Genomic DNA, 20,969 nt, shown 5'->3' on the forward strand with positions numbered 1-20,969 from the left:
TGATCGTACGAAACCTCGGACTCTGCGCGCGAATTTTGGAAATTCAACGACGGCGTAGAGCATTCGATGGAGCAAGGAACGATACCAAATATTGGTTGCTGTTGCTTGGCGACCGCCCAACAATGACAATCATCGCCCACTGCTGGTCGACGTCAATATAATCGCTAAGCGGGAACAAGAAAAATCGTGAATCGAAACTATTGCAATTGCCATTGCAATTAATCAATTCAGCCAAAGCTTTAAGGAGGATCGAAGCATCGATGTTTATCATGTTTTTCAAAAATTAGTCGACGTTTAACGAGCCGCAAGCAAACACATGCTCGCGGTCGTTAATTACTTCATTGGCTCTTTATTTTCTATGTGCAAGGCCAGCGGATATTCTTATAGGATTATTAAATGCTATATTATAATTTTGGTATATCATTGTCTTAAATTAGAAGCGGCAGAACAAATTTTAGCAAAAATATGCCCCCGAGTACAAATATTCCTTGCGCGGTGTGTATTAATATTACAGTCCGAATGTACTCGCATAGAATATCTTACTGCACTGATATTGCGATACAATGCTGGCAATGACAAGTATGAGCGTTGAATGTATGAGATTCCTGTCACTGAAACTTCTAATATTACATAGACTATTCTTAAAATGTCTCGAGTCTCGCGATACAATTATGATGATTCTAAACATTGAAACATTATCATTATTATAACATAATTGAATCGTCGTTTTAGTAGTTTGAGCTATTTATACAGATAACTGAGCTCGATGCATCATTATTATCCGCGACATTTAGAACTTAACATTGTTATGCAATGGTTAATGCTCGTTATGATATTCTTGCTAATATTTCATTACCAATTAATTTTTTATTTCCAATGGTATATTATTTGTACGGTTAAAAGTACGGTATACTTTTGAATAATAAACGAAGTTTATAATAAAAAAAAGAAAAAAGAAATGTAGATAGCAAAGAAAAGAAATGTAAATATCGATTGGAATCTAATGAATATCTAATGAATAAATATCAAATATATATTTATTTTTAATCGTATCTACGTCTGTGAGCAATTTTTAAATAATTTTTTTTAGGATACCATGTACGTAATGCGCAAATTATATGGAAGTAATGCAAAATATGCCTTAAAGCAAAGTTAATTTAAAATTAATATCATCGTTAATGTTAATAGTAAATCGAAGATGTCATCTCCAAACAATATATTTCAACTTTGCCGAAATCAATGAAATTGCAATTCACTGTTTCTGTGCTTAAAGCCGCAATCGTCTTAATTACCCGGTCAATTTCCCATCGTAAAAGTAAACAATACCACAGTACTTTGCGTTAACAAACGCGTTTCTCATTGGGTCACTCGTTTCCAGTCCCTCCCAGAAATATCTGACAGTGCTAAGTGAGAGCGAGAGAAAGACAGAGACACCGAAGAGATAAGCAGTGAGTTTCGAAACTCACAGTCAACTTATCTGACAATGGGCTAATCCACAACATGTTAAATGGTAACAACTGTATCTAAGTTTTCTATACTTTCACTTATACATTTGCGTGAGTGTATGTCTGCCTGGGTATTCGCGCACGCATACGTACGTACGTACGTACGTATACACACACACACACACACACACACACACACACACCGTTTAATTCGGATGTAAAGAAAAAAAAGAAGAAATCTAGACTCATCGTCACACGCTTTCTACTATGTCTCGTTCTATATATATAATAACAATGCATAAAATAAAAATAATAAACTGTCATCTTACCAGTGGTCTTTTAATTTGATTTTATATTTCCTTTTTCTTCATTTTTATTCTCAGATTTATGGTCAAGTGTCTAATATTTGAAGTTGAGTGACTTCCAACTATAATCTAAGATAAGTAGAACGAGAGAATAACAGAGGAATGTGAAAAATGTGATAACGACGGTTATGACGACGAGCACGAAGTAGAACAATGGGAGAATTGAAAGGAATGCATCCCAGAAAATGATCGCTTCTCGTGCTAAGTAGTCAAAAGAATGGTTTATGAGAAAAATAATAGTCGGGTTGACTTATATCAACTAACAGCGTTAAAATACGGCATTTCGGTTCGATTCTAATAAAAGAAAATTAATTATATAATAAAGCAAGTGGTTTGACGAATCTTTAAGTATATTTTCAAAATGACAATTGGTCGATTCGGATAATGATTAGTAATGATTGGTAATTAAAGTATTGTTTGAAAAATTGTCGAATCGTCTTGTTGCAATATAACATAAAGCATAAAGCGAAACATGTAAATATCATGAAAATTCCTTCTAATTCTTCTTCTTTTTTTTACTAATATTTTACCAGCGAACTACACAAAAGCCAAAACACGTAAGAAAATTAATGAGAGGTGCCGATTATATTGCGTACTCGTGTCTTCGAAACCACATTGAAAAAACAAAATTATAATCAGAAAATTATAATTAATAACTGATGATTAAAGGCCGATTTAAGCGTATGCATTGGGATTTACAGATGAAAACTTTGAAAATTCATATCGCTGTTAAAACTTTTGGGCAACATTTCTAATTCTGGATAATATAGCAAAGTAACTCGGGCTTTTGCATTATGCATTGTTAATATTGCACATACGTTAACTAATTCAGGACATAGTGGACGAAAAGTCGCTAAGAGAAATGAAAATTAACGAGCGCACGATCAATCGTGTTAATGGGTGATGGAGACCACAAGCTTTTACGACTCACTATAATAAACACTCTAAACGGGTTGTTGACCGTTCAACGAACATTTGTTGAGTTAGAATTTTCTATATTCTTACATAGACGATAAATCGAAATTTAGAAGAAAAAAAACAAAATAAAAGCACGTTGAAGCTATAGTATTTCCAAAGCTGGGCACCCACCCATTGACAGAGAGAGCGCGATAAATATGAAAAATTAAGCTATCCAGATCCACGAAATAATTACAATTTTTATTTTAATTTATATTTCCGTAAAATCAAACATCATAATAAAAACATTCATAATTATGTTTTTCACAATACAAATTCATTCTTTTTTTTATCGACCTTAAAAAAAAAAAAAAAAAAAAAAAAAAAAATACATTTTCGCTAAAAATAAGTATCAAACGTATTGCCTTAATTTAATTTAAATTCAAATTAAATAGAATAATATGTTAAAAGTATTTAGTAAGAAAGATAGAAATCAAACGCAGCAAAGCAAAAGATTCTTCTTCTTCGAGATTCGAGCTTTTATAATTTTTAGTAATAAAAATTACAATTGTTTTAACATTTAAGAGGATGAATGTAATTGGCCCAGCACTGTCCCAATCAAATAATGAATATATTGTTAACCCCATTGAAAAATATTTTCATTTCATATATTAATGGCGTTGTACGTGCTTTATAAGTGAGAGATAAGTGGAGCAGTTATTCTTAAAAATTTAGCGAATCTGATAACTTTATTGGAAATAAATTAATAATTTTGCATATTAATAATATGTTCAATTTCAAAAAATCTTCTGTAAAATTGTAAAAGCAATCGAACGGTCGTCGAAACAATATCAGAATCTCCCTTTAGTGTTCAAATTATTTTCTTGATATTCAGGAAAATATTCCATTATAAGATAGTATAAGAAAGAAACAAAATAATTAAAATATCTCTAATAATAAAAAAAAAAATAAGTGAAAAAGGCAATAAAAAATGTAAATTGAGTTTTATAAACGAAAAAGAAAACAAAAACAAAAATAAAAAGTTTCAAAAATATAATTAATAATTACGAGTTATAAAAGATTGAGAGTACTGCGCGTTCACCGAATAAATTGATGTTAAAATATTCTTAAATTAGTAATAGAAGCAAATTCATTTTTCAGTTATATAGTTTTGACAAAATTACATAAGATTCAGTAAATCATTGTTTCCATTAAAGTGTTTAAACAAATCCTACAAAATATACGCAATTTCAACTAGAGGAACTAAACAGTTGCTGAAAGCAGCAACTTAAATAACATACAGAATAGGAAATCACAGGACGATTCCAAATTCAAAGTTGGCCCTTAGTAATTACGGAAAATACTCAAATAAGTAGAATTAGTCTAAATATTGGTGGACCGGGCTTGTCGAAATTAAAATAATAACAACGTGGGATACGAAAGTCGTTAAGCAATTGGTTGGTGGAGGCCAGCGGCAACTACCACAAGGACAATCGATAATTTTGAACATCCGATGAGCTACTTACTATCGATGTCTCATTAATCTTCAATATCGTATGTACGATAGATGCGCAATGCACGCGGATTCCTATAATTTTATTATATACCCAGATTAAAATGGACCGACCATTGACGATCTTTTACTCCTTTCCTTCTCATTATTTTTCACGCCGACGATCGATCGTCTTTGAGAGTTTAACCACACCGTGTACAATTCGTGTAATGCCATGTCGTAATCTTCAAATGAATAAAATTACAATTACATAATTTGAGAATTGGTAAAATTAATTATTGCCTGATGCAAATTCTGAATTTCAATGCTGATATGGAAAATGTGACTACGAGGATATTTATTATCGTGTATCATTGAGACATAATTTGAACACATTATGCATAGTTGATAAAATTTTATATATTGACGTATACATTAATGAATAAATATAAATTTCTGTCTTGACGAAATTAAACATTGGCATATAATTTTCAATAGACATTAACGACAATAGCTTCAACAATATATTAGTTTTAAATGAACGAAATCCTAAATCATAATGTTTCCCCATTTGACAATATTATTTTTATGGCTAAAGTTGATATTTAATGTTCCATTCATTGTCATCGAACTATGGCAAAGCAATACAAGTTGTTAATAACATTTTAAACGATCTTGAATAGTGCTTGTATTAAAAAAAAATAAATATATTAATGATAAAAACTTAATAAATTTTATAAATAAACTCGGAGGAAGAATGAATATGTAATTGATATTTCATCGCATAGTTAATTTTTCCTATTTGTTGGTGAATGATCGTATTAAGCTTAATTATAATTTATAAATAATTACATGAAAATTGTCAAAGACTTGAAAAATGCATTCGTGCTCGTCTAGTCCAAAATCGAAAAACAAAACAAAATGTATACAGCAGCTTTCAGCTGTTAACCATAAAATCACACAGGAAGTGTTGACCAGCCGTGCGTTGTACAAACACGAAGATGGAAAGGTTCGTGACGATGCATTTGAGCCATTGGAGAGGAAGATAATAAATGTCAACCAAGGACGCAAGCACATCTCTTCTAATATTTCAAGCCAAATATTAACGAATGCACGTCGCTTAGCGCAAGTGTGCGAGAATTGGTTTTGTAATTCTTATATGTTTTTGAGTTTCAAAATGTAGTTAAAGTTACGGAACAATTTAATGAAAATTAATTAAAAGAGAGAGAGAGAGAGAGAGAGAGATAAAATGAATAAAATAAAGAAATAAACGACTAATTTTCCCTATATAATTTACTAATATTCCGATGACTTTCTAATATTAATCTCATGGCTGGCCTCGTCTCCCAAAATAGCATACAAAAATATTTGATTAATTTTTAATAAAACAATCGGAACACGGGCAATAAGTCATAAATTAAAAAAAAAAAAATGAATTCTCAACATATATATTTTTTGTAGTTTTGATGAATAACAGAGAAAGATTATTTAAAAGAAAAAAAAGAAAAAAAAGAAAAAATTCTACCCACTTTACTTTTATCTTTATCCATAGCATTAGTAATAAATGATTTTGTTGTAAAAAGCTTTCAGAAACCTTTCTAATTTTTTAAATTTCAATTTTAATGCTAGAAAGCGCAAGCATACAATACTTTAGATGCCTAACATCAGCAAGTTTTAATGTGCATTTAGAAATTTTTTATTAACTTTTTTTCTTGATTCCATTATCACTACTTGGGAATCTGACTTTTCCTTCTCCTAAAAAAATGTACTGATTGATTATAATAAAGTTTTCATCATAATATTTGTGTCTACGATAGAGATATTATTTAAAATGATTGCTATTGATACGCATAATTTTAATAATTCGATAGTCTTCAGGCATACGTTCGACGTTACAAATAATTTTAATGCCATTTTTATAGTAAAGTTTTAATATAAAGAATAAATATTAAATATTGTACTTCCATTTACGTTACGAGATGATTGAGCAAAGCTGTCATTTTCATAACTCACCTGAAACATAAATAATAAATTTTTATTAGCAAAATGAAGAATAGAATATAGACTAGGAATTTCATGGACATTATTAAGAATCTTATTAACGTCAAACTGCGCAATTAGAATGTTAAAAGAGAACAAAGTAAAAGTAATCTTTATTATAAAGTTTTTAGATAGCTGTTGGGAAGAATTTTCACATATCCGAATTTTACAAATCAAATGCAAAGATAATTTCATTGTTATATATCTTCATTACAATACACCCTATATTATACAATATTTATTAGTATTAATAAGGTCGAGCATTAATAACGATTAAATTAAAATGCAGGCGCTAAGTAGTTAAATTGTCTCCTTTCCTCCAAATATGCAAATATGAATATTAATAATTTATTTCAAATAATTCAAAGTGCTTCGATATATAAGTCTGCTTTTAGATTAATGCAAATGCACAAAAGAAAAAGAGAGGAAAAAAATGTCAAGATTTCTTCGACTCGGGGTGAAACTTGCGGTTAACTTTCATTTTAATGATAAATAAATATTTTTAGACGAAACTTTGAAATATTATCCAAATTTTACGATATATAACACGAACGTTAATATTTATAAGACTTATGAAATTATTCTAAAGAACATGACACGCCTGAAAGAAAATAGCTCTAAATAATTTTTATTCTTTAATAACAAATAAAATTTTAAATCACGTATTCGATAAAATTAGCATAAAATATAATTTCGTATGTCGGAACGAATTTACGTGTCATTATTATTATTATTATTATTATTATTATTATTATTATTATTATTATTATTATAAATTTCTAGAGAGTGATAAATAAAATTTATGCAATAAGCTTGATGAGCTTTTATCAATATTCGATGGCCTTTTTTTCTTTTCGCAATCACCTACTTATTTCGTTAAGAACCGATGATGATTACAGTTGCATTATTTTCTTCGTGTGCGAATTAAGCTAATCATCAAATTTCATTGCCATTGACAGTGAGAGACACCTATGTAAGAGCTGCCAGTGCCAAAGAGGATAGATAAGGCATCCTTGAATTTATAATGTTGATGATAAGGTGCAACGAATTTACTTCAGCATTGTAAAGGATCCTGGAATATCATTGTACTTGTGACACTCTCGCAGAGTTGAGCTTCATAATTTCAAGGTACATTAGGTAGAATTTTGCACGTTGTGAATTTAATATTAGTCTGGTAAAAATGATGATTTATTTTCGACAGCTTCTCTCAATAAATTGTTTAAGCTTCTTGACATTTCCATTAATTCAATAAATTGTGTTCAGTCGACGAAACTACAGTTTACTTTCAAATAATCGTCAGTCGGGAAAATTGACTTTATGACTTTCATAGCGTAAACTTTAAAAGCGTAGAAAAAAATGTACGTTGAGGATGAAACAAAATTTGACAATAGCCAAAAGCTTAAAAATCGACTCTCAATTTCGAACTACGAATCTCAAAATACCAACAAAAGGAAATTGAATAATAGACCGAAGTATCGTAAATGTACATCCAGCACATTGGCACCTAATAATAAATGTTTGACGGAAATCCAAAATCCGGCCCTTCAAGTTGAGAATGAGCGTGCGAGTACATTTGCATATGCTAAGATTGCGCCGACAAGTACCTATTTCTATGCCAATTGTTTTCTGATTGGTAGGGCGGGGCTGAGTGGATGGAGGTAAAACGTGTAGGAGAAGCGTCGAAAACGTCCTTCCGTAAGTCCCTCAACCTTTCACGACACCTACCGTCACCCACTTTCGGCATGTATACGCGCGGTAAGCATAGTTGCACGTAATCAGAATGCCGACGATAAAGTGAGTCTGAGAGTCGGGCTAACTATCTCTCGCAAGGGGGAGTTTAGCCACTTTCCGAGCCTCGCCTTAATTACAGGAGGATAGTGGGTGAAGGGCTGGAGGGGAAGGGTACGGGTGGGTGATCTTGATTATCGGCAAGGGCTGTAGGAGGTAGACGCGTGCCATTTGTTCCGCGAGCGCCATTTTGTAGCGCCGAGAGTTTTGCGCAAATGGCCAGGATGTAGAGAGCGCGATTTTCATAAATGCTGGATAAAAAGTCGTACTTACTTTAATTGCCCGTAAGATGGATTTGAACCGCGGAGAAACTTAAAATTGCTCATAATCGTTAATTGCATAATTGTATTGGAAGTGCTTGTTGAAATTTTGCACACGGCAATGTGAAATTTATCTTGAAAACGCGATAGACTAAAAATGTTCAATTATTATATAGACATTCGTAATAGAGAAGTAACTTGAAACAAAAATTCTTTCACGAATTAGCATCTTATAGATAATAGTTTACTTACATAACGACTCGAATAATTATTTTCCTTATCGTATGACCTCTTTTTCGCATGTGCATGGAAACGTATACCTTATCACTTTTTATCTTACAAATTACTATTTAATCGTAATGTATGTAAATCATAAATGTTTTAATTAATGCCATTTATTAATAATCGACCTCCTCCTCCTTCTCCTCCTGCTCCCCTTCCGCCTCCATCACCCTCCATCACCGTCCACCAAAACCGTTATGTCCAATCGCTCAAGGACAATAATAATTATAATTTATCAAAATTCACAGATCAATATGTTTTTTTTTAGGACAAGGACGCGATACAATGCGTCGGTGTACTACCAAATATCTTTTGCTTTACACATACGTTTCATGCGTTGAAAAAGGATGAATATCGTACATTTACCCTTTTCTACATTTTCACTTTAATCAATTTTTTACGTAAAGTCACTTTCAATCTTTGCAAAACTCAAAACTATAGTTCTAACTTTTACAACTTACGTCTTAAATAACATTATTGATAAAATACGATGAACAAGCTGTGCCATTGGCCTAAAATTAAACGCATCCAATGTAATCAATTTCAACATCTTCGCATCGAGTATCTTATTAATGAGAAAATTTTCAGTTATATTTAAGGAGATAAAATTGATTGCTCATTACATAATAACGTAAAAAGGACGAATCGATATGAGACAGTGGTTCGTGTCCTTCAAACGGATCTTTAAAAAAAATTGAACGTGTAATGGGTTAGGTGGAGACGGAATAAATTGCACCCCCCCCCCATACCACCCAAATGCTCATTTTTTACGAGATAATAATACTCGCAGTCGTCTTAAGTAAGTCGTTAGAATATAGGAGAGGTCGGTTGTTAATTAATCAGTAGTATGATAACGAGGATCAATTTACAACCGCCTGCATTCACACGCATATGCATTTCAATTGAAAGACGATCAAGTGCAATTTACGGAGAATTTTTTATCGAGCATCAAGTCAAGTCACCGCCGCCGACGTTACGATCGCCGCAGTGAAGGAGTCCGTCAGCCGTTGAATGCGCTTTCCAAGTCGATCGGACCCTCGCAAACGACCTCAAATATGCGTGGCCAGCGGTTATTCCTGGACGAGAATGGACGCTCGTATTTACGAGGTGACTGTGAGCGACAAAGAATTCCGTCGAGCCTTTCCAACGTAGCGCCACGTTTTCATCTCCGTTCAGTGAATTGCGCTCCTGGAGCCTAAGCTTCTTACTTCGCTCAGACTTCCCATCGCGTGTATGAACGCGTGTGCGCGCGTGTATGCTGCCTCAGACGACGAACGTTCTTTCACAAAAACGAGCGAGCTTTGAATACTTGGTAATTTTGTATTTGAGCGCTGGCGACTTTTCCCTTCACCCGCAAAGCACGTTTTCAATTACTATTAGCTTCGCCCTTCAATTGGCCATCCTTGGCTCGCGCCTCCACCAACTCACCCCATCCCACCCCACCCCACTCTACCCACCAACTTACATAGGCAAATTTTTCTTGCCGACAACGCGTCTAACGATAACATATTCACAAGACGTGTTATTCGTTTCTCGGTTAGCAGTTTATTTTGCATTTGATCTCAGCTGAAATACTTTTACGATAAAGTTCTAAAGCTCTTGGGTAGTCGACTTTAAAATCACCGAGTTTTGAATTTCCAATGCATTTCTATTTATAAGTCCAATTCGATCCACATTTATCGTCCTTTATTCATTAAACATTCGTTTTCAATAAGGGTGAGGCCTCTCTATGTGTGCGTGCGTGCGTGCGTGCGTGCACGAATATGAAACAGCCGGATAGAAGCAATTTATCTGAATCAATTGATTTATAAATTTATTTCAAAGAAGAGATCGAACATGCATAAACTAAAAATGAAGGTCGATACGGGCAGTACAACTATATTTTCACACTCGACAAATAATAGGCATATTTGACGAGAGCCGAGGATAACTATTGAATTTCACAGAATTCGTTGTCACTTAGACAGACGACGAATGGGGGGGGGGGGTACGCGGCGACGACGATTAACAACTTCCATCGTGCAACGATACAATTACTAACTCGTCAACGTCGATACATTACCGTCACTACCACCACCACTAGCAGCAGTAGCAGCAACAACAACAATTGCAACAACAAGAGCAGCGATCGTAGCAAATGCATCAGCCTGCGCTGCAACTACCCTCGTCGACTATAGTGAGAGTAAGCGAGCGACAAACTTACGTCATTAGCATGTCGCGAGTAAAGGGGCGAATCGGGACGCTTGTCGCACAGATTCCTCACTATCTTCTCATCTCTATTATGCTAATTTGATTAAGGTTTCGTGGATCCACGAAATTCTTACTTCCTGACGCGCCCTCGGATATGTGAGTGCGAGCTTAAAAATGTTTCTTGTTCCGAGACTCCATCCAATCCAAATTAAAATAATCAGTACTTTACATAAAGGAAATCCGATTTTTAATATTTTATTCCTATCACCGTTTCTAACTATTACAAAAGGATAATTAACGATTATGACGCATATCCTTTGGCTTATGAACTTTATGATTTGTGAAGCAATTAAAAGCTTCAAACTTCTTATAGCCGAACTTTGTAAATTATATCATTATTTTTATTAATATCAATTGGTATCGTTAATTACATAACGTCAATTTGAAAAATATCCCAACATAACATTGTCAAATAAAGTAGTATTTAATTGATAAGAAAAATCTTTTTTAAATGATAAGAATATTTAATTAACGTGAGGTAAATGTTGAAGAAATGTTGATAAATATGCAGCTAGAACAACATTTAATGCTCAACTGAGTTAATAGCATTTGATTAATTAATAGAAAAATCTTAATATATTTACGTACACTTAAATCCTAATCTTCTTATAAAAGAATGTCATTCCGAGGAAATGCGGAAATTGATTGTTTCCGATATGGCTAATAATTGCAGCTAATAGGGACAAAATTTCAGTAGAAAAAAATCTTGGGAGAGTTCGTCATCGTTACTTAACGTATTTATTCAAGAAAAATACATTATAATCTCATTGGATAACGAGAAGCTTATTATAACTTAATTAACGATTATACGGACATAAAAACTGTGAAAAAAAAAATTTCCATGTAACAAATTACTTTTACACGAAAAAACATTCTTTGCCCTCCCGTACTTATTTTATTATAAAATTAGAAAATATAATATTAAAGTAATTAAAATATATAATTATATATTCGCATAAAAGTTTATACTTCTTGTCATACGACTATTTAGTAAATTAAAAGTTACTTAGACCATTAATATGTTAATTTACTAACGAGCAGTTTTTTACTTAAGTATTCTATGAGGACTGTTGCGTTTCATTGCGAGTAGGCAAATTAAATATTTACGAATTCAATATTATTTCATATACAATTATTTTTTATTTTACTTAATTGTATAATTTCATTCGATTGGATTATTTATTTATTCATACTATACTTCGAATAAAGCACTGCTAGGAAAAACAAAAACTATCATCGTGTCAAGAATGGCAAAACAAAAAAACCAAAGCACAAACAAAGGCTTTTTGAATCAGTATCGCGACGACGTATTGTTAAATTTATATCGTGACAATACGTTAAGAGAAATGTCGACCATTAGTATAGACCAACCAACATGAACAATTTCATAGATACATTGCAAGTGTATGAGAAGAGCATCATTACAACGGCATTGCCATTCATTATTTCACGCGCTAATTCGTAACGTAAAAAAGTCGATACCATTGACAACGATGACATATTTTAAAATACTTCTTGTATACGTCTTTTATTTATTTAATTAATGCCATATTTGTTTATTATAAAAGTTGAATGAAGAAAATATTATTCTATTAAATAAACATAGGTTATGATTTTTTTTTCATAATATTCCTTTTCGTTTATGCAAATGTTTGTACTCACATTGTGCCAAGACCTGTTAATAAAATTTAATAATAATTCATAGTATTTCATATATCGATGTTTTTGAAAATAATATTACTTTAAGCGATCAAAATGATCGAGATTTTTTCACCAAGGAAAAATTTTGTTTCCAAAATGTGTCCGTATTGCATTTTATTGCAATATTATTGTGCAATATGAATATATCTTTATAGGAATGGAAAAATGTTACTATTGAAAAATGCAACCTTAAAAAAATAAATAATCCCTAGATGGAAAATTGGATAATAGTTAAAAATGGTCAAGATACGTTTTTCTTTTGTTGAAGGTTCGCGATTATTTAAAAAGATTTTTAAACAATTGGAATTAGATGTATTCATGAATATGGGAAATATTTGAAAAAAATTATTTATTAAAAATGTTGATGTATTTGATAAATGTGCTGAATACGCTAAACGTGTTTAATAAAAGCGTTTGCGTCCACGTAATGTACAATATTTGATCTAAGTAATTTGATAAAATTAATTATTATTTAGGTCTTGAGACAGTTTAAACGACCGAGTTTTATCAAATCTATGTACTATATATACATATTATAAATTATAAATGAAAATATTATTCATTGTATTATTTCAATGTATAAAATGTTTATTTATTGTAATATACTTTATTATATTTTATTGAATAGTTAAGGATCGTTGGGCACAGTCCTTGTTATTAATTAAACGATTTATCTTTAACCGGAAATTTATCCCTACGGCTCTAAAAAAAATCATAATATTCGAAAAGGATAATGAAAAATAATCGAGCAATAACTCTATTGAAATGAACTTGAAAAATTAATATATAGAGGAGGGTAGGGCATAATATATAATACTATCCTAGTCGAATCAATGTATATACATCCGCTAATAATATGTGATTATACCAACCAGCTGAGAATGAAGTACGATCAGGACATCATAAGGTGATGATGCCGGGCACGGGGTCTCGATCGGGAATCGAGGTCTCGTCGCGACAAATCAACCCCGGTAATTTCACCCTTCTACCTAAACCAATTTTGATATCGCAATATTACGATGGCGAGGTTGCCAAAGCCATAAATCCGCAACCGTTCCCACTGGACACCAGATCGAAACTACAGAACTCGGAAACTCTCAGTGTACTACTCTGAATATAGATGTCTGGCTAGCACGGGCAGCCTCACCTCCACTAATATTAAATTTTCAGATATGTGGCCAAAGAGCCGACAATTCATGATTTAAGTGCCGACTATGGCTCTTTGCGAATCCCTCGCAAATCAAAGAAGCATATCAGAGTTGATGAGACATTCCATGTGTTTGTATTTGTTATTTTATTTTATTTATTTATTTTTTTTTATTATTTTTTTTTTTTACATAAGCAGTAAATTTTCAGTTTACCTCGAGAGGTGCTGCAGTGATACACAGAGTGTAACAAAAATTTTATATAGATAACTTTACGGCTATTTACATTTTAATTTTCTAACAAGGATTATTAATGTACACGCGTTTTAGAAACTTCGGATACGCAGAGAATAACATGTGCGCACGCATATCCATGTACAAGTTTTGAATACATGATTTCATCAAATAACCTCAAGGTTTGCACGTGTTCAGCTACTAAACTCTTAAAACTATTCTACACGCGCGAGACAGAGAGAGAGAGAGAGAGAGAGAGAGAGAGAGAGAGAGAAAGAGAGATATGAAAGATTTTATTTATGGTAAATGATTAAGATTGGTTAAATTTAGAAATTTCTTTCAAATAAAACAATAATATTTATTTCTGTGCTTCATAATTACATTGATAATTAACGTTATTATAACAGTTCGTAATTTACAATATGCTTTAAAGAAATTTAATATCAAACATAAATATTGCCAAAATCACAATTTAAGATAAATAAATTCTAAACTATGTGCGTAATATTGTTGAATGTACATAGTGATAGTTGGAATTATTAGATTTATTAAAGATTGTTAGGATTCGTTCGGAAATAATCAAGTTATTGAATATACAACAAAATTTAACGTAAAAGCAATGGTCTTCGCTGACACGATAGAAAATTTTTTATTAATTTATTTAATTTATTAAAGTGTGCCAATACTTATAAATAAAATTGATATTTACGTCGTTTTTATGATATGGTTATTTTGTACCATATATTATATTTTACATAGATTTAGTGCAAAACTAATGGTAATTCTACACGAAAAGTTTTATTATGTAAAATGTGTTCTAGATCGTTAATCAAATAATAAAAATTTTTTTATCTAAAAATGAGTTAATTAAGTCAATTATGCATAATATTATTTTATTAGAAAATGTATCAGTGATACATAATAAAATTTTCATTATTTTTGCACTATTACCAGATTTAAAAACATTAGATTTTTTTTTTTAATTTAAACGAATCAGAAAATAGATAAAGAATACATTCATTTCAAAGCCAATATATGAAATACTTTTTACCAAATAAGTTATGCTAATATAATTTTATACTTGTGTTATTTATATCTTACACTGTCATCATAAAATACTATATTCAATATTTTTACTAGCATTTCTATAACTGATTTGTTTATATTTATATATATATATATATATTTTTTTTTTTTTTTGACGCATCAAATTTAGAAAAAGAATATTGAAATATAAAAAAACTTGGATAAAATTATATTATTCGGAAAAGAATAGCGCAAAACGCACTGACTGAATTTAATGGCGTATGCAACGAAGTGATAATCTACATTTTTCTAGGCCAATTCGCCAGTGATGTATGCTACGAAAAACGGAAATGAATCGTTCGTACGGCGCAAGATACCCAATGTACGACTGAATAAAGGAGAAAAGTATACTGATTTAGAGATAAAGAAAGTTGAAATAGGCGAATGAAAATACTGGACAATATTTAAAAGGCGACTCACTGACTAAGCGATTAGTAAAAGGAAGAAGGTATGCTTCGCAAGTTTATAGTAAAACCGCAGACTCAATTGAAGCGAATATTTTTTTCAGCCAGCAACCACGACTTTCGTTACGCGAATTCTCATAGTTGCTTAGTGGTTGAACTCTTTAATTTATTTGTGGTAGTAATGTATATATGTAGTAGGGAGAAAAACGAAAATCGTCAAGTGGTACGGGCCAAATCGCACTTTTTGATTATTAAGTGCCCGTTCTGAATCATGCGAGACATTGAAACTAAAAATACGATATTCCAGGGATTTGGACGATGATATGTGGAAAAACTGTTGCTTGCACTTTTTCTTCTTAAGTTATAAAAACCCGAATGGAAAACTAACTTTTAAGAAGAATTGTAATGTTAATTTAGAGTTGGATTACTTTGTTACTAATTCGATAGTGCTGCCCTATATTCGATTGATTGGGCGTACATATTCGATTAAACATTAAGAATTAATAATATTTCGAGTACAAATAATTATCGAAAATTTAAAAAAATAAATAAAATTTCTATATAATTAGGATACATTGACGTAAATAAAGACGTAAATAAATGATGCAATAAAAATAGATCAACTGAACAGAAGAACCAATATTATTACACTTTATGATCAATATTCTATAATTATTATAAAATCAATTATATGTGTGTGTGTGTGTGTGTGTGTGTGTGTGTGAAGAAAGTATAGTAATGTAACAATAAATATATTATATAATTACACTTTTCTTCACAAAGACACGCGTTTCACGATATAGAAATCCAATACTTTACTTACTCTGAAAAATCTGAACAAAGAATTTCTCGAAATGCAAATTACTTTCTCGACAAAGTTTCGAGGCAAAAACTTCCATGAAAACTATATCTTAGCCGATTATTATCCAATGCCAAAGCCTAACTACCATCCATTTAAACGTCTGTAGTCATCTTGAATACTATGGCACTCCAAGCATATGTATATGTATGATCTGTTATAACGAATATGCTTTTGCAGATGTAAAAATTGTCTGTGAATTCAAGTTCTCACCAGTTTCTGATATGTATTAAAATTGTATTAAAATAGTCCAGCAATTTTCATAATTCTAGACACCTTAGCGTCCCACCTAGAACCGACGAACTCGTCAAGGCGTGCGCCATTGGTCTCAAAGTTTGAATTTAGTTAAAATATCAACGGACCTAGAAATTGCTAACACTGATTTTGAATCATTCGGCCACGGCCGATAGTCAAGTCACTTCTCGGTAGCAGCACAGCCTCCAAATCCGCGCTTAACGCCATGCGGTTCAGTTACCACCACTCGAAAACGATCTCGAGGGTCACGTTCTCTGGCAGACAGACCGTAAGCGTTTTGATTCTAGAGTAGGCAAAAGATCGCGTGCTCGCAAGTTACATCCAAAACTATGAAAGGGTAGGGGGCGTAGATAGATAGATAGAGAGAGAGAGAGAGGGGAGGGGGGGATCAAGTGGAAGAGACAGAAAGAGCTGGGCATTCACCCCGACGATCTCAGAATAACTATAGACTCGTTATGCGACCCTTCATCGGTGCACGTTCTTACTTAATTCATGTACACGTACGTACTCGGAAGCTTTGTTGTCACTTTTAGGTATGCGTTATTGAGTCCAACTTATCTGTAGTATTGCTGCTCTGTTCAAATCATTATTTTTCAATTGTTCTCTCCGGCATTTACTTTTTAATGTTTCGCTTTACGCGTTTCATCGCAACTTCTAGAAACGCCATGGTCAGCTCACCAATACACATTCGATATTGTAAAAGTGAAATATTGCACCGATATCATTCAGAGCGACGATCATTAATTTTCAAACAGATATTTCAAATTAACAAAATTTATGTTTTCGCACGTTTTTATTAGATTACATAAATAATAAATAGTTTATTTAAATTGTAACGATTTAATCGGGACATATAACGTATAAATAAGTTTCAAATTATTTCAAAATAAAGTAAACGTGCAATTAATCACTTTGCTTGTACGTATTAATTTATGATTAGATAAATCGAATAAAATTAAAAAGCTTTGACATCATTTATCATTTTGTTATTCCGTCAATCTTGGTGTTGCAATGCTTATGATAGTTCAATCAAATTGGTATATATATATATTTTTTTTTCCCAGCGGCTAGTTGGCAAAATGTTAAAAATGAGAATTGGTAATATTGGAAACGCAAAATCTTTGTTTTGATATTGATCTATCTATATACTTTTAAATATTTAAAATAATATTTATTTCTTTGTTGTTCAATACATAAATTCGTTTATATTATTTGGAAATTTGATCATGCATATGTAAACTTGTATCTGGAAATTTAAAAATAAATAAAATTCTTACCGCTCTATGCAATTTATAGCACACAATTTTCTTTGCATTTTAGGCTAAAGCGTATTTAATTGAATTTCTATTTAGCAATACGAGAATAAATGTAATAAAATCAATATTGCTTTCATAGCCAATTTAATATTATTATCCTTAATATTAGACTTTAATCTATAATTCCTTTTTTTTGTTAAACCATAATGATTGTTATTTATCTAATTAATAAAATTTATGAGATATTTTAACTTTTAAAACCGATTGACTCACTTGCGAATATTGAAAGAAAAAGAAATGCATGGTTTTCGCACTGCAAGACACTTAATAATATCTATAAATAACCGTTAAATTTATCTTTCATTGTGAAAGCGCAAAATATAAAGGTTTTGTTGACTGTGTTTTATTTAATATACCATTATTCTAATAAAAATATCCTATATATATATATAGATATATATATATAAAAGTAAATACAATAACGGGTAAAGCAAGTAGAGACGGGACTCTCCTCGTGTCTGCAATATCATTAGCATAAAGTGCATATAGAGCGACATCTTGATAACTTTTTATAAGACTAACCGAAGCTTTTCTCAAAGAATATACGCACATTAATTCTCGTTAACGTTAGAAAATGGTTAAGAAGCGCACGCTGGATGCTTCTGTTCCAATCATTCCATTTTCATTTCACATGCAGGACAACTTAAGGCAGAGAGAGAGAGACAGAGAGAGAGAGAGAAACAGAGAGAGAGAGACAATGAAAGAGAGATTATAGAGGAGCATAGAGAAAAACGTTTAAAGCAACGCCTACTGAACACCCACGGGGATGCTCCGCTGTTGTATGAAAAAAAACAAAAACAAAAACAAAAACAAAAAAAACAAGGGAAATATAACAAAGAGTAAAATTGTAAGCGCTACGAGCTTTCGTATACGTAAGCTTGTAGCAAGTTCTTACGTATAGCCGTAAGTGCGGTTGTTGTATCAGCTACCGACTTGGCTTTATTTCATCTTAATAAAACTCTCCAGCTGTAAAATTCACCGGATATTACATAACTCGCTTATGTATAATTATTTATTATTAAAAAGTATTTATTATATAATAACAACCGCATAAAGCCAAGTTATCCATTCCCGAGATCTTTCTTTGGATGATGACTGTGCTTACGATGAATTTGTAGTTTCAATTATTCCATCGATTCTATCTCAAAAGTCAAGTATTTGATTCAATCAATAATAATAGTCATTATATAACGATTTCTCATAAATAAGTTGTAATTTTTAGCAATGTTTAACATTAAACTATAATAAGCTCAAGGAACTCACACGAACGTGTATTTTCGTAATGTAATATTATTCGATAAAACTTGAATGTTCCAGGCGGATTGTTGGATTCGAATTTTTTGTTGTTGTTCTACATAGTTTGATCCAAACTAATTTGGATATTTTAACCCGTCCACCTAAAGTTCTTAAGATTAGAGTAGCGTGCGCGCGCGTATGTATAGGATACTGAAGCCAAGATACTCGAAGAAACCTAATTCTGGAATGGAGCAGTGTACATGAATTTGGAATGAGAAAATTTTACCATCTTTATTTACGTAGAGTGTGAGGTTTAAAAATTATTCTATGCATCTTATGTCTCGTGAAACCAAATAAGTAGTCTTTTCTTAACTATAAGTAACAATTATCAATTATTAAATTTGTTAAAAGAAATTAAATTTACGGAAAAGTTTTAAAATCGATATTAATGCATATCTAGCAAAAATTCTATTACAAATGAACGATTATAAATTATTTTTATTATTATTATTATTATTATTATTATTTATGGGTTAGAAAATACTACATTTACTCAACGGAAAATAAAAATCTCATATTTTTCATTAATGGCAAGCATTTATCTCACAAAGAATTTTGGTATCTCAGAAATGCTTTATTATTAGAGATATATAAATCAAATGTAAATTCTGAAATAGAAAATAAATTTTAAAAAGGATTAAGTGATATGTAATTTAAACCAAATTTAGAATCAGAAATACAGCAAAGTTTTTCAAATTTCAAAACACACGCTCATTATGAAATGAATAAACGCGTTGGCTCTACTACAAAGGCTTTTAATTAAGTTTATATAATATTATAAACAAATTTTTTTTTTGATAAAACCATATAATAGCAAATTCCATGCTATTATTAAATTTCATTGAAATTCCCGTTGAGTTAAATAATATTGTTGTTATTTATCAATCGACTGCTATAAAATATATAAATATATGTATTATATTTATATAATATAAAAATTTTAATATAATTTCTACATGTTAGATTTCCAGATTGGATTTGATAAAAATTCGTCGAATAATACTTTAATTCGTGCGAATGCAATACTTAACTATCGTATTTCCGCTTATATTTACCTAATTCATTATTCTGTCTTTCATTAGCAATCTCGGTGAGATCCGATGAAATCTCTTAATTAATCGCATTACTTTTATGCATCACCAACATAAATTTACAATTACTTTTCTGTTTGTATAATCAATGGTATGGTCCAGGATGCACTTTTTACTCGGTTGAAAGCGAAGGTGACAACCGGATGTCCCTTTTTAAAGATTCGCCGGATATATAGTTCATTGAAATACGTTTGAAAGCGTTAGACACAATTAACTTTGTATTATTTCCGTCATCGACTCGAAAGATTAACGTACTGAAACATATGATTGTAGCGATTATATCCTTTCATATGTATGCACATATATATATGTATATATATATATATATACATATTTGATAGATTATATTTGATATATAATCAAAATAGTTTCGTAATTGTATAAAATGTTGAATTCTAAAGCAAGACAATAAAACGTTATCCTTCATTAATTCATCTATATTTTATATTTTCTTAAGTTACGTTCTCAGCTATGCGCATCTATTTACAAAACAATAATATAAGGCGTTATGACTTTTCTACTACATTCTACACATTACAATTTTACTATAAAAGATTACTAATATTATTCTAAAAAGAAGGTTTTCAAGATATTATTTAAATATAAATAAATTTATTTTCTATACTTGGAGAGGGCAAAATATAAGATAGTAGAATGCAGTTAAATATTAAATGTTACATCGACAAATATGCCTAGTAAGTTTCATGAAAATAGATAATTAATCTTTGAATAATGTAAGCTTCTTTACAAATTTACCGGTGGT

The 20,969-nt window shown here is 31.2% G+C and overlaps 1 protein-coding gene across 1 annotated transcript in view; it reads right to left on the reverse strand.

Annotated features, from left to right (window-relative positions):
* LOC105366013 (dystroglycan) overlaps window positions 1-20,969 on the reverse strand; it is a 165,468-nt gene that overhangs the window by 126,677 nt on the left and 17,822 nt on the right. The gene's annotated exons all lie outside the window — the stretch shown is intronic.

Source organism: Ceratosolen solmsi, unplaced genomic scaffold, assembly GCF_000503995.2.
Source record: "Ceratosolen solmsi marchali unplaced genomic scaffold, CerSol_1.0 scaffold25, whole genome shotgun sequence".
Lineage (NCBI taxonomy): Eukaryota > Metazoa > Arthropoda > Insecta > Hymenoptera > Agaonidae > Ceratosolen > Ceratosolen solmsi.